At 45.9% G+C, this 23,153-nt stretch overlaps 1 pseudogene; it reads right to left on the bottom strand.

The window, feature by feature from the left end:
* Positions 1-645: 645 nt before the first annotated feature.
* Positions 646-22,516, bottom strand: LOC123583628 (annotated as a pseudogene).
* Between the last annotated feature and the right edge of the window lie 637 nt (positions 22,517-23,153).

Genomic DNA, 23,153 nt, shown 5'->3' with positions numbered 1-23,153 from the left:
AGAGCCTGGAGCCTGCTTCCGATTCTGGGTCTCCTTCTCTCTCTACCCCTCCCCCACTTGTGCTCTGTCTCTCAAAAATAAATATTTAAAAAAAGAAAATAAATCCAAATGTTGGCGTCGTCCAGAAAAATGTAACAGGTTTATTTATCATTGTTGTAAAGTTGAATTGCTGAGGTGTGTTCACAGAAACGTTTTGATTTGATTTAATGCTTTAAGTCCCTGCATTTGTATTAAAAATTCACGCATAAATGAAAATGGAAATACTGCCAGTGCCTGATTCCCATTCGCAGTCAGATACTCAGGTACCTTTTGACCCCATGGGGGAAAAAAATGTAATATTCAGAACTACCAATAACAAAAAGAAGAGAAGTTCTTTTTTTTTTTTTTTAAGAATGAAATGTTTTCCATCATAGTGGATTTTTTTTAACGTTTATTTATTATATTTTTGAGAGAGAGAGAGAGAGCGAGCGAGCAGGGGAGGGACAGAGAAAGAGGGAGAGCGAATCCCAAGCAGGCTCCTCACCATCAGTGCAGAGCCAGATGCAGGACTCACACTCCTGAACCCTGAGATCATGACCTGAGCAGAAATCAAGAGTCAGACACTTAACCAACTGAGCCACGCAGGCGCCCCATCCTAGTGGAATCTTAATCACGTTCTCCACATATGCAGTGTGCCAGCTGGATGTCTTTGGGCATAATGGTTACACGTTTGGCATGGATAGCATGCAGGTGGTGTCTTCAAAAAGGCCCATCAGATAGGCCTCACTCGCCTTCTGCAAAGCACCAGTAGCTGCTCTCTGGAAGCACAGATCTGTTTTAAAGCCCTGAGCAATTTCTCGCACGAGCTGCTGGAAAGGAAGTTTGCGGGTGCGAAGTTCAGTGGACTTCTGATCACGGCTAATTTCCCAGAGGGCCAGTTACCAGGCCTGTGACGATGATGTTTCGGCACCCCTCCAGGAGAGGGCGCCCTCTTGCGAGTAGCTTTTGTAGCAAGTGGCTTCCTCTGGGCTTTACCCTTGGTGGGTTCGCAGGCTCTGGTGGATCTGCTCTGTAGGAGCCGTCGTTCGTGGACACCTCTTTATTTACCTACCCTTGTGCTTCGGGCGGAGCTCGGCGAGGCATTAGAAGCCATGGCAGCCTAACAGCGGCTGCAAACCTGGGTCTTTTCGCTTCATTGAAATATCGTTTACATTCATAAAATTCACCCATGTTAAGTATGCAATTCAATGGTTTTTAATGAGTTTACCAAGTTTTGTAACCATCACCATAACTGAGTGTTAGAACTTCTATGTTACCCCAATAAGACCTTTTGTACCCATTTATCCTACTCTTGGGCCCAGGCAACCACTAGTCTATTTCCCATCTCCCACAATTTGCCTTTTACGGACATTTCACATGCATGGAATTACATAACATGTGGTTTTTTTCTGTGTGGCATCTTTACTTCGCATTCTAGTTGGTTCTCCATTGTATGGATGCAGTTCATTTGGCGTATCCCTCCACTAATGGCCCGTTTCTCCTTTTGGCTGTTACGATTAAGGATGCTGTGAACACTTCATAAGTCTTTGGGTGGACACATGTTTTCATTTCTCTGAGAGTGGAAATGCTGGGTCATAGCGTAAATTTAAGTTTTTAGGAGACTGACACATCGTTTTCCGAAATAGCTTCCTGCCAGTAGTAATATTTGAGGATTTTGATTTCTCCACGTACTTGTCAGCATTTGTTATTATCTGTCTCTGGTGATAGCTGTGGTAGTAGGTGTGACATGATACCTTCTTGTGGTTTTAGTTTGCATTTCCCTAATGATTTTGAACAACTTTTCGTGTGCTCGTTTGCTATGCGGTTCTCTTCTTTGGTGAAATGTCTGTCCAAACCTTTTGCCCACTTTTTAATTGGGTTGTGTATCTTATCAGTGACTTGAAAGGGTTCTTTGTATATTCCAGATACACGTCTGTTGTGGACTGAATGTTTGAGCCCCCTGAAAATTCATACGTTGAAATCCCAACCCCCCAATGTGATGATATTAGTAAGTGGGACCTTTGGGAGGTAATAAGGCCATGAGGCTAGAGTCCTGATGAATGGGATTAGTGCCCTTGTAAAAGAGACTCCAGACTGCTTTCTAGCCCTCTCTCTGCTATGTGAGGATACAAGAAACTAGCTGTCACCAGAATCGAACCATGCTGTTTTTCCGATCTTAGATTTCCAGCTTCCAGAACTTTGAGTATAAATTTCAGTTGTTTATAAGCCACCCAATCTATGGTACTTTGTTATAACAGCCCAAACTAAGACAAAGTCCTTTGTCAGATACGTGATTTGCAAATATTTTTTTTTTTTCTCAGTCTGTGTCTTGCCTTTTACTGTGAGTCTATGTGCCTTGGAACTTTGTGGAATTCATTGAGGCCTGGAGAGTCACTGCATCGTTCCAGAAATGAATTGTGTTTGCTTCCGTCAGTCACCTGGGGCACTTGTATGACCCACAGTGAGTCGCCCACCAAGTTTGCTTTCTAGACAACAGGAAAGGGGGGAGGGCAGGACATACTTCGTCACTTTCTGGGCAGATGAGGAAGCCAAACACCTACTCTCACTCACAATCCTGGAACTTAGTCATGTGGTCATGTACAACCATGAGGAAGGCTGGGAAACATAGCGTTTACCTTGGTGGCTATGTGCCCGGCTAAAAATCCTACGTAAAAGCAGTATCGCGCATTCCAGTAAATAATAGACTCACATTCGAACTCAAATCTGTAGGATTCCAAAGCCATGCCCTTTCCACTACGTTCTGCTGCCTTCCTCGGAAGGAGCCAACAGGAAATTATTTTTTATAGACTCCTAAGAACCCTCAGGTCCCCCAGCCAGTAAATGGCAGAAAAAGAGCCAGGACTTGAAAATGGGTCTTCTTCTCAGAGGATCATCTTCTCATTACTCCCCACTGCTCTCTGGACTGTTCCTGGAAGGGGATTTTCAGGGTTATCTGGGTGACGTTGGATTCATTCTGTATTTTTCCACAGAGCTAGTAATTGTCCTCCCACACTTCATCCCTTCTCCTCTTTCCAGACAACTCTGCCCTGCGGCCCAGCTTTGGGAATTTTTCCGTCCTGCCTTGTGGCACTCATCCCAATTTTGTGGCTTCCCGAGCATCCTCTGAGCCATGGGGCCAGGAGGCTGGGAGTCAGCCTAGAGCCTCCCTGCTAGGGACAATATTTGGAAGTCGATGCCCCAATGGAATGTTCACGGCCACGGTCAGTCAGGAAATGCCACTGGCCTCGAGGCTGCCCATAGAAGCATCTATTTTGGCCGAGAGGATGACTGAATCTGAAAATTACTGTTTCTTTTTCTTTCCTTTGAAGATTTTTGCAGAAGTTTGAGAACCAGCTAAGTGGGAAAAATGTCTGATAATTTCTGTCCTGTTGACAGAGTTCCTATTAGCTGTATATGCATGCTTTGAGTTCGTTCCGCTTCACTCTTTTGTCTTATGTATACCCTGTCAGGTCTGTTTCGTGGGTGGTTGATGTCTCCCTAACCAGAGGTGACAAGCTCCTTTCAGGGCCAAGAAAAAACGGTTAGAGACGCTGACTTCATGTGGGATAGCTGCCACCAAGAAAATGAAGCAATTTAAGCTGCTCGAAACCGAGGAAATCACTTTGCCTCTGTACAAAATAGGCATCCGTGCCTTTTCGTCCCACCTTCATTAGGTTATTAGCATATTCCTAAAATCTGAGGCCATAATGGACTTGAATTGTCCCAGAAGGAAACTTGAAAATTTGAGGTTATTCATCTCTCACCAGGATACCAGAATCCATCCGCTAAGCCAGTTGCCAGCACTGGGGTTGGTGCTGTGGGTGGTGGGGGAAGCACAAAAGAATTAGAGGACTCTCTTCGGTCCAGCAAATATTTATGTGGCACCCACCGTGTGGCAGGTACCCTTCCAGGCACCATGAATAGAACAGCCATTCCCCTCCAGGGAAGCAATGGTTTCCTGTCAGAGTTGGTCATGCCAACACATATTTACAGTGAAATATGCTAATGCTCTGTGGAAGAATAAAATACCCATTGGGGAAGCCATCTTCCTGAAGCCCCAAGAGGTCCAGAATCCAGAAAGAACATCTGTGGTCTGGGGAAAGCATTCAGGGTCCTTCACTGTGATTAAGTCCTGTGCTGGAGGAAGGTAGAGAGGGTGGGAGACACGTGTGGGAAAGCTGTGTGCTGGCTTGTCTCTGTGGCCTCTGCGAGCTCGTTCTTGGCCTTTCTCTGCCCTGCTCTTGCCCTGGAAGCTGACCTCAGGGACTGTGTTACCTGGGCTTTCACACTCCTGCCTGCCAGCTGGGTTCAGCCAACAGGGGGGTCCCAGTAGAAGGTGAGAGGGAACATGGAAAGTGAGGGTGGAATACTGATTCCTGCCACCCACCGGCTCCCTCCCTGCAGGCCATGGTGGCGGCCTCCTGCATTCCTTCCCAGGCCACAGCTCCCACCGGGTGGCCTGTCCTCTGTGGCTACAGCTCTCTCCAGGTTCCAGGAACACTGCCCTTTCCTTTTAGCCTAGAAGTGGGAACATCTCTCTGGTGAAGCCTTGGATGCTGCAGTGTTGGTTCCCTTAATTTTACCAACCCTTCTGCAAACAGTCCCTTTATTAAACTCCTTTCCGTTGACCTTTATGAGGGGTCGTCTGTTTCCTGCCAGAACCCCGGTGGACACTGCTAGGCTGGGTCCAATGTAAAGAACCGTCACACTCAGGAGTTGCTTTTGGTCTTGTTTTGTTTCACTGAGAGATAATTTAGGGGCTCCTGGGTGGTCCAGTTGGTTAAGTGTCCAACTCTTGATTTCTTCTCAGGTCGTGGTCTCACAGTTCGTGGGACTGAGCCCCGTGTTGGGCTCTGCACTAGCAGGGCAGAGCCTCTTGGGATTCTCTGTCTCTCTCTCTGCCTCTCTCTCTCTCTCTCTCTCTTTCTTCCTCTTCCTCTCCCTCTCATGCTCCTCATGCTTCCTCTCAAAATAAATAAATAGAACATTTAAAAATAAAGGAGAGATTTCGTTTACGTACAACATTGTATAGGCTTACGGTGCGCAAGGTATTAGTCTGATACGTTTATAGATGCAGTATGATATACTCTATCATGTCACATTATTATTTCCCTTTTGTAGGGAAAATACATACTTTGTTTCTGTTTTACAACAGCCGTAGCAAGCTATTTTTTTTTTAACTCCTAAGATTATAAATTTAAATTAACCAGATTCAAAAGGCCCTATATTGTACAATTCCATTTACATGAAATATCCAGAAAAGGTGAAATCTATGAGGCAGAAAAGCAGAGCAGCTGGTGCCTGGGGCTGGGGTACAAATGAGGAGTGACTACAAAGGTGCATGAGGGACCTTTTCCTGGCGATGGATTGTGGTGATGGTCGCACAATTCTGTAAGTGTATTAAAAATCATTGAATGGGAATGCCTGGGTGGCTCCGTCAGTTGAGCCCCGACTTAGGCTCAGGTCAGGATCTCGGGGTTGATGAGTTCAATCCCTGCATCGGGCTCGCAGCTGTCAGCACAGAGCCCACTTTGGATCGTCTGCCCCCCTCTCTCTGCCCCTCCCCCGCTTGCTCGTGCATGTGCACTCTCTCTCTCTCTCAAAACTAGATACATATTTTTTAAAATCATTGAATGGTATACTTCACATGGGTAAGTTTTATGACATATAAATTATACCTCAATACAATTGATAAGATTATAAACAAAACGTATCCACGATATATAAAGTTTGGAAAAGAGAGGAAACGATCACCTGTAAACCCCACCCCCCTAACAGAACTATTATTATTTTTTCATCCTCCATTCTAGCTATTTATTATCTGCAGTTGCCAATTATGAACATAACATTAGCCAACAGTTACTGCAGGCTTCCCATGGCTCATGCCAGGTTAAACACAGAGCACGGGCCATCTCGTTCAGTCCTCACAACATTTCAGGAGGAAGGTACTATTACCATTAAGAAGAAACCTGAAGCTCAATTGCATAATGTGTAGAATCGTCAAATCACTATGTTGTATATCGAAAACTAATAGAACGTTGTATGTCAACTGTACTTCACTTAAAATAACATGAAGTAAAAAGAAACTTGAAGCTCAAAGAGATTCACTGAATTGCTATGTAAACTTAATTTTCTACCTTATTACAGTTTTTTTTTAGTGTTTATTTATTTTTGAGAGAAAGTGAATGGGGGGGGGGGGCAGTGGGAATAAGGAAGGACAGAGAGAGAGGGAGACACAGAATCTGAAGCACGTTCCAGGCTCCGAGCTGTCAACACAGAGCCCGACGCAGGGCTCGAACTCACAAGCCATGAGCTCATGACCTGAGCCAAAGTCGGATGCTTAACCGACTGAACCACCGAGGTGCCCTGAGCCACCCAGGCGCCCCACCCTTGTTACAGTTGGGAATCTTTTTTTTTTTTTCATAGTGTTCCAGAGTTCTTTATTATTTTATTTTCTTGACATATAGTTGGCATGCAATCCTATGTTACTTTCAGGTGGCCAACATTCATTCAACATTTGTATATATTACAAAGTGATCACTACAATCAATTTAGTTACCATCTATCCCCATACAGAGCTGTTATGTTATTAACCATACTCTCCATGTTACACACTGCGTTGTGGTCTTGATTCTTTTAATGTCTGCAAAACAGTTTATTGGGTCAGTGTGCCACATAATACTTAACTCTTTCCTCTTCTGTAACACGTATGGTGTTCCATAAAAAATGTGATGAACTTCTTCATTAGAAAAAGCTTTATCTATACTGAACATTATCTTCTTAGGATGTTTTTCAAGCAATTGCCCCCCCCCCCAAAAAAAAACAAAATAATTTTAAAATTTCTTGAAGTGAAATCAGTTTCCAAAGGGTTGGGATTGATAGTCACCTCTATCCTCGTCAGCACTAGACATGCTAGGATTTTAATGTTCTGCTTCAGTTAGTGGATCTTGTCCTTATTTTAATTTCCATTCATTTCACTACTAGAAGGGTTGGGCTTTTTACCATACCAGTTGAATTTTCTCTGTTGTAACTTATCTATGATTTATGCCCCTTTATTTATTGGAATCTCATGGGTTTTCTTAGTAATGGGTATGAGTTCTGTATAAATATATTAACCATTAATGTTTTATCTTAGCTGAAAATGTTTCCCCTTTTTGCCTATTTCTTTATTTTACAAATACTTTGCCTATTTTTACATATGGAAATTATTGTTCTTTTCCTTTGTGAATTTATCTGTAGCTTCTAGACTTCACAGACACCTCTATCTGAGGCTTTGACAACATTCAGTTATATTTTCTCCCGACTTTCCTTAGTGCAATTTGTTTTAAATTTAAGAATAATCCATCACTGGGGCACCTGGGTGGCTCATCCGTTGGTTGACTCCTGATTTCTGGTCAGGTCATGATCTCATGGTTCATAGGATCGAGCCCTGCACTGACAGCTTAGAGCCTGCTTGGGATTCTCTCTCTCCTGTCTCTCCCTCTCCCTCCCTCTCTCTCTCTGTGCTCCTCCCCCATGCTCGCTCACTCACTCGCTCTCAAAATAAATAGACTTTAAAAAAAAAGAATAATCCACCATTTATTTTTTAATTGAGGTATAATTGACATACATTATATTAGTTTCAGGTGTACAACATAGTGATTCAATATTTGTGTATATAGTAGTCCCCCCATTATCTCTGGTTTTGCTTCTCATGGTTTCAGTTACCTGTGGTCAACCGTGGTCCAGAACATCTGATGTATCATTAGAAGGTCAGTGGTAGCCTAACACTGTGTCGTGATGCACACACCATTCACCTCACTACATCTCATCATGTAGGCATTTTATCATCTCACATCATCACAAGGGTGAGTACAGTACAATAAGGTATTTTGAAAAAGAGAAACTACATCCATCGAATTTTCATTAGAGCATATTGTCGTAATTGTTCTATTTTATTACTAGTTATTGCTGTTAATCTCTCACTGTGCCTAATTTGTAAATTCAACTGTATCATAGCTATATATGTATAGAAAAAACTTAAGAGAGTTTGGTACTCTCTGTGGTTTCAGGCATCCACCAGGGGTCTTGGAACATATCCTCGCAGATAAGGAGACTACTGTTTTGTGAAATGATCGCCACAATATGTCTAGTTAACATTCAGGACCATACATAGTTACAGAATGTTTTTGCTTGTAACGAGAATTTTCGGTATCTACTCTCTTAGCAGCCTTCAAACATATAATATGGTATTATTAACGGTAGTCCCCATGTTATACATTACAGTCCATGAGCTTATTTATTTTATACCTGGTACCTTGTCACCCCCTTCACCCATTTCACCACCCTCCTGCCCCTGCCTCTGGCCACCACCAATCTGTTCTCTGTATCTATGAGCTTGTTGTTGTCATTATCATTGCTGTTGTTGTTGTTTAGATAGTTGCACATGTAAGTCAGATCATATGCTATTTGTCTTTGTTTGTCTGACTTATTTTATTTAGCCAAATGCCCACAAAGGTCCATCCTTGGTGTTGCAAATGGTGAGATTTCACTATTTTTTTACGACTGAGTAATATTCCATTACATATATTATATATAATTATATAACATATTAACATATATTACATATGTGTGTATATATTAATATATTATATGTATATATACACATACACACGCACCACATTTTGTTTGTTCATTCATCCATTGGAGAAACTTAGGTTGTTTCCATAGTTTGGCTATTGTTAAATAATGCTGCAGTGAACATAGAGGTAATATATCTTTTTGAGTTAATGTGTTAATTTTCTTTGCATAAATACCCAGCAGTGGAATTGCTGCATCCCATGATAGTTCTATTTGTAATTTTTTTAGAAACCTCCATACTGTTTCCCATGGTGGCTACACCAATTTACGTTCCCACCAACTGAGCATGAGGGCACCTTTTTCTCCATATCCTTACCAACACTTGTCATTTCTTGTCTTTTTAATACTAGCCATTCTGACGGGCGTAAGATGACGATACCTCATTGTGGTTTTCATTTGCATCTCCCTGATGATGAGTGATATGGAAGCTCTTTTCATGTACTGTTGGCCATCTGTATGTCTTCTTTGGAAAAATGTCTATTCATATTCTCTGCTCACTTTTAGTCAGATTTTTTTTCCCCTGCTATTGAGTTGTACGAGTTGTATCCTTATATATTTTGAATATTAACCATTGATCAGATATATGTTAAATGCTTTCTCCCATTCAGTAGGTTGCCTTTTCATCTTGTTGATGGTTTCCTTTGATGTGCAGATGTGTTTTAGTTTGATGTAGTCCCACTTTTTTTTTTTGCCTTTGTTGCTTTTGCCTTTGGCGTCAAATCCAAAAAAAATCACCACTCAGGATGATGTCGGAACTTATCACTATGTTTTCTTCTAAGGGTTTTATGGTTTCAGGTCTTACATTCAAGTCTTTAGTCCATTTTGAGTCAAAATTTGTGTATGCTGTAAGACAGTGATCCAGTTTCTTTGTTTTGCATGTGGATGTTCAGTTTCCCCAATATTGTGTATTGAAGACACTGGCTTTCACTCATTGTACATTCTTGGTGCCTTTGTCATAAATTAATTGACTGTATACACGTGGGTTTATTTCAGGGCTTTCTCTTTTGTTTTTTTCTTTTTAAGTTTATTTATTTTGAGAGAGAGTGGGAGTGACAGTGTGGAAGGGACAGAGAGAGGGAATCCCAATCACATTGTCAATGTGAGCCCAATTGCGGGGGCAGTGGTGGGGGGGAGCTCGATGTTTTGGGGATTTCTATTTGTTCCGTTCATCTATGTGTCTGTTTTTATGCCAATGTCATACTTTGCTGATATGGTAGCTTTGTAATACAGTTTGAAATCAGGAAACATAATGCTTCCAGCTTTGTTGTTCTTGGTTAAGATTGCTTTGGCTATTCAGGGCCTTTTATGATTCTGTACAAAATTTAGGATTATTTGTTCTATTTCTATGAAAAATGCCGTTAGAATTTTGGTAGGGATTGCATTGAATCTATAGACTGCTTTGGTTAGTATGCACATTTTAACAATATTAATTCTTCAACGGGCATGCAATATCCATTTATTTGTGTTGTCTTCAATTTCTTTCCTCAGTGTCTTATAGTTTTCAGTGTATAGGTCTTTTATTCCTCGGTTAAATTTATTCCTGTGCACTTTATTCTTTTTTAATACAACTGTAAATGGAATTGTTTTCCTAATTTCTTTTTCTGATAGTTTGTTACTAGTGTATAGAAATACAGCAGATTTCTGTATTCTGATTTGGCATCCTGCAACTTTACTGAATTCATTTATTCTAACAGTTTTTAATGGAGTCTTTAGGGTTTTCTATATATATAATATCATGTCATCTGCAAATAGTGACAGTTTTACTTCTTCCTTTCCAATTTGAATGCCTTTTATTTTTTTTTTTTTTTCTTGCCTCATTGGGGTGGCTAGGATTTCCGGTCCTTGCAGAATAGAAGTGGTAAGAGTGGGCATCTCTGTCTGGTTCCTGATGTTAGAGGAAGAGATTTGAGCTTTTCACCATTCAATATGATGGTAACTGTGGGTTTGTTGTATATGGCCTTTATTGTGTTGAGGTATACATATATTTTACTGTATAGTTTGAGATATGAGTCTAAAAGACTTTTTCCCAAACTGCTACCCAACTTTTCCAGCGCTGAACGTTACTTCCTTTCCCCACTGTTTTTTTTTTTTTGTGATACTGCCTTTATCATATATTACAGTGTTATATGAGAGTCTGTTTGCTTCAGAACCACATGGTCTTAATTATTGTTTGAATATATACCTTTGGATTTAGTAGGTCTAAGAAATTTCATCTGTTCATCCTGCTTGTATGGCATCCAAGTCAACAGCAGGAAGTGTGGGTCTCCTGCTCAACCCAGGACACAGGGGAGGCTGTTGATAAACTTTGGGGGGCATGCTATGACCCTGGGGGTGACAGAGATACCCAAGGAAAAGCGTGAACAAGAAGCCTGGCCCTGAGATGTTCAGAACTAACGATAAGAGCCTCTCAAGACAGTGTCACCCAATCCCTTGGGTGATAGAGAAGAAAACCTAGGTGAGGCGATTAAGCCTTTTGTCTAAACTCACAGAGGCAGTTAGTGGCAGAGTTGGAACTAGATCTGGGCCTCTTGACCACCGGTCAGGGGCCCTCTAGTGTTCCCCAGGACAGAAGGGTTTGTGAGTGGGGGAGAGGGGCATGTGGGTGCAGTATATGAATGCCACTTCACTAAAGCCTTTCACACCTGGTGTCTACACTTGATCCTCACCTCAATGATCTGTCAAGTCCTGTGCAGAGCCTCTTAACCAAACTCCCCTTAACCAACTGGTCAGATTCAGCAGCCCCCACTCCCTGGCATAAATCCACCAACCGCTGCCCCCAGCTAGGAGCTTATCTGTGATGCATCTCTGTACTTCTGCTCCTATCAAATGTTTACCAAGAATCAATTCTTTTTGTTCCCAAACCCGTTTATGCTGCTTACACTTGGCATTTTAATTGTGCAATTTAACCCAAAGAGAGGGGTATGGAACAAAAGAAGTTCATTGCTGTTTTATGACACACATGTTGCTTTGGGAAAACTTGACAAAGGTGAGTCACTAAAAATTCTTACGGAATAAAATGCAGACAAGATGACTGTAACACACACACACACACACACACACACACACACACACACACACAGAGGAGGAGCTTTGTATAAACATAGAAGGATTCTGCACTCGCATTCTTTTGCAAGTAACTTGAGTTTCTCTTCTCTTTATAAAAACAGAACATGGAAATCATGAGCTTATATGAGACAGACAGGGAAAATGGTCATCCGAGGGCTTTTTTTAAAAGAGAGGCCTTGGATTCACATCAAAATAAGATTATATGTGTCCTGTTTTATGATTTCCCGGAACAACCAAAATTTTTTATTAATCAACCAACTACCTGTCCCAATCACATCAGATAGAAGGCTTCCTTCCATTTGCTAGTCCTATAAAATAATCCTCATTTTCAGAAGAGTTGTCTAGGCTTCCAGCACCATGGTCAGACTTTGAGAGGGAGACATGTGACTGTGACACTGGGCATAAGGCCACAGAAGCCACTGGTGTCCAAATTCCAGCTCTACCCTAACCAACAGTGTGGCCTCGGGCAAATCATCTATGCTCTTTGAACTCAACTTTCTCATCTGCTAAACAATTGCTGTGTCTTGGGATTGCTGTCTACTTGAAAGGAAATGATGTTGTTAGCACCCAGCATACTGTCAGACCCATTTTTGAAGTGTGAGCTTCCTTTGCTGATGCTCCGTGGAAGAAGTGGAAATGAAACGAGTGAGCCTCAGTGGGTGGATTGGATGTGAGTGGGCAAGAAGGGTAGGTAGCATCCCTCCTCATTGTCAGATTCCAAGTCACCGAATAAGGCGGTCTTTGGAGAGGGCACTTGGTAAGTGATTCAGCCAGGTGTATGTTCAGACCCTGTACCTGAGGGTCAAGACAAGAGGACCCTGGTAACAGATCATGCAGGACCACACAGGAGCCAACTAAAGGGGTAGTTTCTGGGTCTTGTAAGAGGGGAGCAGCTACCCAACTGGAATCAATTTTCTTTTTTGCTTTTAAGGTTTTTTTTTTAAATGTTTATTTATTTTTGAGAGAGAGAGACAGAGAGAGCGTGAACAGGGGAGGGGCAGAAAGAGAGGGAGACACAGAATCCGAAGCAGGCTCCAGGTCCTGAGCTGTCAGTCAGCACAGAACCAAACACGGGGCTCGAACCCACAAACCGTGAGATCATGACCTGAGCCTAAGTCGGATGCTCAACTGACTGAGCCACACAGGCGCCCCAACAGGAATCCATTTTCAGGGGATGATAACACCTGGCAGGTGTGCTTTGCAGTGCCTTGGAGGGCATCGTGAGTCCTGGGACCTAGAAGCTGTTTTCACTGGAAGTCAGCATCCTGTGACTTCCCCAGCTGCTGGGCCAGGAACTGAGGTACTTGTCATCCTCAGCACTCGAGGAAGCCCCACTTAGTTCCAGAGCATCTCTCTTCCTCCCTCACCATCCCTCGCATCCACTCACTCCCTTCCTCTCCCCCTTTCTCTGTCTCTCTCTCTGTCTCTGCCTCTCTCTCTCTCTCTTACTGGCTGAGTCAGATGGAGGAGTCCTCACATTTCACTGGTTGGCAGTTTTTGCCCTTCCCAGGATACCCATCTTCAGCCCATAAGTTGCAGAAAGAGCTCCTGCCAGCACGAGTTATTTTGGTTAGCGGAGTCACCACACCAGAAAACAAGATATGACCCCACCTTGCGTCTGGTCAAAGGGGCTGGAACCAGCTGGAACCACAAGATCTCCAAAAACCCTAACTGAGGCATCACCCATTTGAGTCAACGGTCCGGTCCCGGCCCTTGTGACCCAACCCCTAACTGGAAAGAGGCAGCCAACCCTCTGCCCTGGTGATGCGGATTCTCAGGGGGCATTGGCACCCATCCAGCGCAGCCCGTCTACAGCCTCCAGGCTTTTATGTTCGGACCACTGCTCCCTGATGCTTCTGGTTCGTATTATTGTGAATGGTACCCTGGGTCTTGGCTGCCTGCCCCACTAGACCCTGTGCTCCCTCAGGTGAAGGACCACACCCGTTTTTGTCCCTCTAGAACCAATCACAGTGACTAGAACATAGTAGATGTTGGACAAACATTAGTTTTCTTCCCCTCATTGTTCCTCTGCAAGCAAGCCATCTGAATCTCAGCTCCTTCACCTTCAAGAATATCTCCTGTCCAGAAGCACTTCTCATTTCCTCTGTGTAGCCAAGTCCACCGGGCCTGACTCTCCCAGTCCCCTAAGATTTCCGCCCTTCTGGCCTCCTTCAGTATTTGCTGCCTTATACCTGCTGCCCTGCACTCCACTGTATCTCCTGAGATCCCAAGCAGAAGTGGTCCACACGTGGGCATAGGCATACTCTTCCGGGAAATCTCAAAGGAGTCCTCGATCCCCAAAAGCTTCAGAACCATGGGGGAGGGGATGAGGAGGCCCGGGAAGGCTTTGGACAGAGCAGCGCTTTAGTAAGACTGGCCTGGCAGTGTGCAGGTGGGCTCTCCTTGTCCCTTTTGTAATGTTCCCTTTTTGGCTGGGGAAACTTTGGGAGAGGCTCCAGCATTGTGGCATTCAACGTGTGTCTGCCCTTCCTGTGACAGCATTCAGATGTCATGAGTAATGGTGGCTATCAGAATAGCCACTCGTTAGGCTTGTCGTCTCTACAGTTTTCCCCTTTTTCATATTCTTCACATTTATAAAGCAGAAATCCTGTTAGCTCGGCTGGAGTTGAAACTAGAGATGGAGTGAATTGCCCTGGTCTCATCTAAAATAGATAAGGAGGCTGAGTTTGGTGAGAGCTGTAGTCAGCCATTTGCATGGACACCACTCACAGCGGCAGGAAATGATACCCCCTTGTAAATAAATCACCCGCTGGCAGCCTCACCTTGGAATATTTATAAGGAAATGGACCTGGGAAGAAGAACGGTATGTCTAGGCTGCAAAAATTATTGGAAGAAGGGCTTTCTGGTATGTCTAGAAAAGTTAGATTCTTGGTTGCCTGTAGGAAGAAAGGAGAGAAAGAAAGGAAAGCTGACGATTCCATCAGGAGAAAAATGGTGTGTTGAATTTTTATTTCATTTTCAACAGTGTCCGGTCCTTGTGTGTGTCTGGGAGTATTTCTCGCTACAGGAGAGTGGAACTTACTGGGGGAGTCTGATTCTCTCCCTCCCTAACCTCCGAGCTTTGGTAGGGTAACCGGGGGCAGGATTCCCCCAGATGTTGGAGGAGAATCCCCAAGTTTGCTCTCAAAAATACCAAAGCCCCGTCTGCGCCGTGGGCCACAGGGACACTGGGCTGGCCCCCCTTCTCTGGGTCTAATATTGAGGAAGCACCTTGGGTGAAAGGGAATCTGCCATTGAGAGGAGATACAATGGACGTGGTGAAGTATCAGTGTGCACTTATCTCGATGCAGAGCCAAACACTGCAAGGGGACCCCCAAGTTCAATGAGCACAGCGTAACCTTAGGTATGCCGCCTCCTCTGGGAGCACCTTCCCCACCTGCACCCCTCCAACTGAGCAGTTTGTCTCATCTATTAAACTCCTCCAGGGATGATGGGGAATCACATCCCTCCTCCGCCTCCACCAGGAAAGCCTCAGAGAACCCAGGAGAGGAGTGTGTTGGTTGAGGAGGTGCACTGAGCAAGGAACAGGGAGCATTGAACTTTGTGGTCTTGAGCCATTGATTTTGAGCTCACTGAGTCCTCATAAGCAACAGCGGATTTAACAGCAATTCGTGTATTCATGCATCCTTGAACCACATGCACCACTGTTCTAGGTATGGATGGTGGGGTCACAAGATGCAAAAGGCAAGAGCCCATGTCCCCTGGGAATCGGAGATGTACAGGAAAGCTAACACAGAAGTTACAGTACTATAAAGTAAACTACTGACAGAGATACGTGGAAGGTTCTAGAGGGTTGGGGGGGTGCACATCACCCAGCCTAAGGGCAGGGGGTTATAACAGGGGGTAGCATCTGGGCTGGGTGCTAAAGGATGAGTAGAGATGAGCCAGGCCAAAGAGGAGTGAACTTCCAGGGAGACGGACAGTGGAGAGACTCCCAGAGTGGGGAGACATCACGGTACATAGAAAAAAACGAGAGCATGTTGCTGTTGCTGATGGAAGTAGCAAGAAATGGCTGTAGAACAGTAGTCAGGAACAAAATATAAGGGACCTCAAACCTCAACCTAAGGAGCACGAATCCTGTAAATGATCTTGTTAGAATGTGACCCAGAGCCTGTCATTCCTCTGCTCATAGCTCTGCAGTGGCCTTCATGTTCCCCACGGTAAAAGCCAAGGTCCTTATAGTGGCCCACAGGCCCCACATGCCTGGCTTCCAGCTGACTCTCTGACCTCATCGTTTTCTGTTGCCTCCGCCCCGCACTGCACACTCTGACAAGCTCTTCCTGAGCCCTCCAACAAGCCAGGAAACTCCTGCCCCAGGACCTTTGCACTGTCTATTCCTCTGCCCAAAACACTCTTCTCCCAGATACTTATGTGGCTCATTCTCTCACCTCCTCTAAGTCTTGTTGAAATGTTACTTCTTGGTGAAGCCTGCCCTGACCCTCCTTTCAAAACTGCCACACCCTCCTTCTCTCATTCCACACTCCTAAACCCCTGACCCTGTTTGATTTTGTTCTTCCAGAGCACTTATTAGGTCTCTCCGATTAGAATATAAACTGGACCAAGGCAGGGGTTTTTATCTACCTTCTTTATTGCTATGTCCCTAGCACCTAGAGCCGTGGCTAGCCCATAATGCTTTCAAAGAGTTCTTTTTTTTTTTTTTTTTTTTTTTTAACATTTTTAATGTTTACTTATTTTTGAGAGACAGAGACAGCGTGCAAGCAGGGGAGGGGCAGAGAGAGAGAGGGAGACACAGAGTCGGAGGCAGGCTCCAGGCTCTGAGCTGTCAGCATAGAGCTGGACTCAGGGCTTGAACCTATGAACGGGAACATCGTGACCTGAGCTGAAGTCAGACACCCAAGCTACTGAGCCACCCAGGTGCCCCAAGAGTATTTTTTTCTTTTTTTTTTTTTTTTTAAGTTTATTTATTTATTTTGAGAGAGAGGAAGACAACATGAGTGGGGAGGAGGCAGAGAGAGAGAGAGAGAGAGAGAGAGAACATCAAGCAGGCTCTGCACCTTCAGTGAAGAGCTCGATGCAGGGCTCGAACCCACGAACCGTGAGCTCATGACCTAAGGAGAAATAAATTGGTTGCTTAACCAACTGAGCCACCCAGGTGCCCCTCAGAGAGTCTTTTTTTTTTTTTTTTTTTAATTTTTTTTTTTCAACGTTTATTTATTTTTGGGACAGAGAGAGACAGAGCATGAACGGGGGAGGGGCAGAGAGAGAGGGAGACACAGAATCGGAAACAGGCTCCAGGCTCTGAGCCATCAGCCCAGAGCCTGACGCGGGGCTCGAACTCACGGACCGCGAGATCGTGACCTGGCTGAAGTCGGACGCTTAACCGACTGCGCCACCCAGGCGCCCCAGAGAGTATTTCTTAGTTAACAAGTGACTAAGCTAGAGAACCACGAACAGGCATTAGGTGAGGGGAGGGACGTACTCTAGCTACACAGCATAGACTCATGGCAGTTTTCCCTCTCCCCCTCTTTTTAACATGACCCACAGTAAACACATACTACATACACACTAATATACTTTAAAAAAAGTCTAACAGAAACAAAAGTTCCATGAAATAATAGTTACCCTTTTCACCTTTTACAATGCTCCATGATCTATTCTATTTGATCTATTCTATGGCTACTTTGTTTAAAAAAAAATACATAATGTGGGGCACCTGGGTGGCTCAGTCGGTTAAGCATCTGACTTTGGCTCAGGTCATGATCTCGCGGTTTGTGGGTTTGAGCCCTGCGCTGGGCTCTGTGCTGACAGCTCGGAGCCTGGAGCCTGCTTTGGATTCTGTGCCCCCCCCCCCCCGCCCCTCCCTCATGCTCTGTCTCTCTGTCTCTCTCTCTCTCTCTCTCTGTCTCAAAAGTAAATAAACATTTAAAAAAAAATTTTAAAAACCATAATGATCCAAAACTATTAACTTTTTTTCACATCCCACCAATAGGTGAAGGACCAGAATTGCAAAAATACTGCTCAAATATTCTGGAATTAGATCATGAGGATGGGTGTATAACTTTGGAAATATACCAAAAACAACTGTACACTTTAAAATGATCAAAATGATGGCTTTTGTGTGATATAAATTTCATCTCAAAAAACCATTTCATTGATATGCAGGATTAATTTGAAACAGGCCAACCTGGAGACAGAAGACCAATTTTAGAAAATGATTGTAATAATCCCGGTAGGAGGTGATGAGTGGACAGAGATAGTCAAAATAGAGAAGGACAATTCCAGAACTATTGAGGAGGTTAAATTGGAAAGCACAGAAATAGGGAGAGTCAAGGAGGATTCTAGACTTCTGCCTCAGGTACTAGGTAGGAGATGATGGTGCTATCATTAGAAATCAAGAGCACAGTCCATACACCTAGTAGGATACCATATTTATTAAAAATAACCTGTGTGTGTGTGTGTGTACTTGTACTTTGTTGATGCACAGAAAAGCTACAAGGCGGCACATCACCATTGGCCAAGCAGGGAAGCCTACAGTGTAGGACTAGAGGTGCACCAGCTTTTGAGAGGTGGGCAGAGGGAGAGGAAAGCAGGAAGGACGCCAGAGGGAAGTGATACAGAGAGCCCGGGAGTATGCCATGGTGTGGAAGGCAGAAGAGCAGAGACTTCTAGAAGGAAGGTGACCAGCCAAGACATCTAGAGATGTGGGTCCTGGAAAGTGAAGGGGGAGCAAAGACAGAGGAAGAAGGACAGGAGGCTGAAAGGTTAAGGTCCACCTGGGGAGTTTCAGTTTTTCAGGAACAGCTTCTCCAAGTGAGGTACACGTTCAAAACCAGCCATCCCTTGGACCGCGACAGGCCAGCTTACCCCTCCCCCCCTCCTCCCTCCCATTAGTGGCTTCCCTACATGGAGGTCCAAGTGGCCTCTGAAGGACACCCCTGAAGGAAATTTCCTGTTAATAAGATTCCTCCCTCTGGGCTAGGCAAAGAGCAGGCAGTTGTGACAACACTAAGGGCTGGATGGAAATAGGGTGGAAATAGGAAAATGGACAGTTCTCACTCTGAGGGAAAGAAACGCACAATTATTTGTTCAGCTAGATCCAGTCCTCACTGGTAATAGGTCTTCCACCAGCCACCTAGAGATGTGGTCCGGCTCTAAGACCCCACGTGAGGCCAGAGAGAGGCAGACTGCTGTCTGTGGGGGAGGGGCTGAGATCTTTCCAGAAAGGGATCGATGTTGGACAGATTTCTTACATGCTGTCAGAGAAGTATGCAGCCTCTTCAGGATAACAAAGTAAATCCATCAAGGACTTCACAGAGACAGAGCTGGAAAATAGGGTGTGGACATGACCAGTCGCCTTGAATCACCGTGTAGCACTCACATTGAAGAACAGGACTGCATTGATCCTACAAACGTTCATGAAGCTCTTGTCACCTGCAAAGCAAAATGCTCAGGTGTTGAGAAGGGTACAGACTGGGCCCCTCCTTGTCTGTACAGCGTCTTTAGGTAAGACAGAAGAAAACCCACCTTTTCCTCTGGGCCAATACAGGCCCTTGCCAGGGAGCACAGCTTGGTGAGCAACGTGCAGCCTACATCAGATCCCACTACCTCGCACCTCCAAGCTGGGGGCTCTTGTGCAGTGTCCAACCTGCGCAAGCATACACGGCAGCCCCAGATACAGAGACGAAGATGGCAAAGCCTTCCACCCCCAGAAGCTCATAAATGGGCTGGCCAGCACACACACGTAACCAGCCAACTAACAGAAGCAGCCTCTGGGAAATGCTGAAACAGAAGTGCAAAGGATGGTGGGGGCTTCCTACAGACCAGAGAGATTCACTCTGTCAGGGAAATCGGAGAAGGCTTCCTGAGAAGATGGAATCTGAGCCAGGCCTTGAAACGTTGCCACACAGGGGAGTAGAGAAAGGAGGCACAGGATTTCAAGGTGTCTTCTAGGAAAGGGGTGTCGACTGTTACGGCCGCAGATGAAAGCCAGAGGATGGAGGAAGACAGCTGGGAGGATGTTATAAGAGATGAAAATAAAGGTCATATGGGGGAGAGCATTGAGGGACTTACTGAGGACTGTGAGCTTGGATGGAGCCGGAGGAATCTGGGGAGTAGAGATCCCCTCCAACCCCCTGTCCTGGGCCTTTGTCAGAAGCGGGGTTGTCTTGCAAGAGGAATTCACACTGTGGCCTTCCAAAGGGGGTCCCAGATGCTCTTCACTACAGCTGAGGGAGTCCCTGAGGCGGGCGTCAGCATGACCGCATCCCGCAGAGGGGTGGTTGAGACATGTGTGCAGACGCATCACAGGACAGGGAGAGCCTGGGGAATGCCCATCCAGCTGCATCAGTTAGAGGTCATCTCAGACAGCCCTGCCCTTGTTCCTGTGGAAGAGGGGACACCCTGCCCTGCTTGGGGGCCCTAAGGAGGTGGTGCATTCCACCAGAAGGGCTCCTGGAGAGAGCTTGCCTTTCAGAATCCATAGTAGGGACTAAAGACCATGGCATCACCCGGTCCAGGTAAACCTGGGTACTATGCTCAGTCAGTCTTCTTGCCCCCGAATTCCTAAACCCAAGAGCCTCAGTCCTCCCCACTCCGTGCTCCTGCTGAGACAGACCGTCATTGCAGGGCGAAATCCCATGGCCAACCACTTTCTCCTTCTGAAAAGCCTCTTCCCTGACTTCTCCTACATGCTTGCTTCTCCAAGAATGGTCTGCAGCCCAGTAGCATCAGCATCACCCGGGAGCCTTATGGACCCACAGAATTTTGGGCTCGGTCCCAGATTTACTGAGTCTGCATTTTCACAAAAGCCTCGGGGGATTTGTGTGGGCTTCGAAGTCTGAGAAGCCTGACCTACACCATTCGTTCCCGTTCATGACGTAGTTCCCTGACCCCCTTTGCTCAGTCTCCTTACCTTGGCTCACGAAGCCTTTTCGCTGTTGCTGCAGGGAAAGTGGGTGGTGCAAGCCCTCACACCCGCAAACACTTTAGCCCTAAGCTGACGCGTTACTAAGGCTCACACACCATTGGTCAGAACTGGTCATGTGACCCCATCTAACTTCGATGGGAGGAGGGGGTGGCAGAGGGGGACCCTGCTGGGTCCTGGCCCGCAAGGAGGGGGCAGTTGGATTAAGGTGAGCGCTGGAAATTGCTGCCAACCATCTCCTCCCTTTCTCCAGAGCCCTTATCATCGTTGACATACTGTGTATTTGCCTGTTTACCTATTTGGGGTTCTGCGCCCAAGCATATAAGCTTTCTCAGGGCAGATAATTTATTTTGTTCATTGCTGTATTGCCAGTACCTGGAACAGAATCTAGCACATAGTAAGCCCTCAACACATATTTGATACATGAGTCACTGATAAAATGAACAAATGAATGGGCTGGATGGTATGTCTATATGGGGGCCGGATGTGGGGTGCAGTGTTGTTGAGGAGGAGCCTGGCAATAAGAAGGGGTCATATCCCAAAAGGCATTGTAAGCCATGTAAAGGAGGTTTTGCTCTATCCTGTGGGGTGTAGAGAACCACTGAGGGGATTTTAAAAGGGAGGTGATGTTCTGGAAGGTCACTCGGGATGCAGTTCAGAGGATGGATTGGAAGGCACCCCGCGGGATGGTGCATGGTGGTTTAAACCTAGATGGCGAAGTGCCTGAAGGAGGAGAAACGAGACTTGCTGAGACCTTGAATGTGGGTTTGAGAGGGCTGGAGGTGACTTTAAAGAGGTTGGCTCTGAGGGGCGCCTGGGTGGCTCAGTCGGTTAAGTGACCGACTTCAGCTCAGGTCGTGATCTTGAGGTTCGTGGGTTCGAGCCCTGCATCGGGCTCTGTGCTGACAGCTCAGAGCCTGGAGCCTGCTTCGGATTCTGTGTCTCCTTCTCTCCCTGCCCCTCCCCCACTCACACACTCTCTCTGTCAAAAATAAACATTAAGAAAAAATTTTTTAATTTAAAAACAAAGCGGGGGTGGGGGGGGATTTGGCTTGAGGTAACTAGAAGGATGGAGTCCCTTTATTCATCCTCAGGTGAGGAGGCCTGAGCACAGGAGCAGATCCGGGGAAGCTGGTGATGAGGGCTTCATCTGAAACACGTGAACGTTAACATGCCTGTTCAACATGCCCCTGCTTTGCTGAACTCCCCACATATGTGATGCTTTTCCTCGCCCCTGAAATTTTGCGCACACCATTTCTGCCCATGAATAGGGTGTCTTCTGTCCCAACCGCTCCTCGCTCTGACCTCAGAGAACAAATCAGAGAACGCTGTGAACATGGGCCATTCTCTTTGTGTCTGAGAGCTCCCCGCCCCCATCCCCAAGTGGGTGTAGAGGTCTCCAGGGCTGGCGGGGACTTGTCAGCTGGGCCCCACGAGGACCAGGATGTATGGATCGACAGCCTCGAGTCAGGGTGGCCAAGGCGGCCACCCTGTTCAAAGCCAGCCGCCGCAGTCTGCCCTGGGTGACACAATTACTTGTGGGTGAAATGCAGCTGTCCCTGACATGGGTGCTCCCACTCTGGGTTCTGCTCCCCAGCCTTGGTCCCAGACAGTGCCCCTGTCATTCCCGTTCTTGCCCTGGCCTGGTCCCCCATGCTGACTTCCCTCCCAAAGCCCTGCCTTTTCCAAAGTGGGATGGGATTGAAAGTGATCCCTCGACGCCCTCGCTCAGCGGCACAAGACAGAAGCCTGCAGCCGTCTCTTTCTGCTTGAAGGAAGAGTGTGGGCCTGCTTAATCCAGCCCCTAGGAGATCCTCCCTGGCCAGTTGGATGGTTGGGAACCAGTCCGGGACCATCGTTCAGCTGCAGCCCGACTCTGGTGGTCTTCAGGGTGGTAATTCGGTGCATAGTTAGCTTCTCTGGGGCTTCTAACTGCTGCGCTGGGAGGTGATTGAATATCGCCTCATACATTAACTATGTGCAGGAGAAGGCCGTTCCAGCTCCATTACCCAACCCTCCACCTGTGGCCCCATCCTTTCCTCACTGGCCATCTGGATTGACACCTTGATTGATTAACAAGGGCTCCGGTATATGGAGCTGCCACAAGCACTATGTGGGCAGGGGGCCCTGCTTGTAACCAGCCTGTCAGTCTATACTGAGTGTCCCTCCCCTCTTTGGAGACTTAGGCACACCATCCTGGCGTATTCGTCAGAGCCCCTTCGTTTGTGAGCGCGTGTCTCCAGCCTAGGACTGTGCCACCCCGCCATCTGCTCCACATCCTGTAGAAGGGGCTTTGGCAAAGAGAATCGCAATTCAGCAGTTTTGATGAACCCCCAGAGACGATCATCCCTGGGCCATTTCCCAGGGCAGGAAGTACCCGCCCCTACTTGTGCCTTACAAAACTCAGCCGCAAAATAAAGGGTTGCTAGCTTGCAGACGAATTGGCACAGCTGGGAAAGAAAAGTGCAGATGGAGAGCGCCTCGTCTTTCCAAATATCAGTGGGTAAAGAAGAAACGGCAAGCCGCTGCATCCAAAGCCTTTGGA

The sequence above is a fragment of the Leopardus geoffroyi genome, chromosome B3, assembly GCF_018350155.1.
Source record: "Leopardus geoffroyi isolate Oge1 chromosome B3, O.geoffroyi_Oge1_pat1.0, whole genome shotgun sequence".
NCBI lineage: Eukaryota > Metazoa > Chordata > Mammalia > Carnivora > Felidae > Leopardus > Leopardus geoffroyi.
Note: the sequence above shows the minus strand (reverse complement) of the source record. Positions and strands in the feature narration are given on the sequence as shown.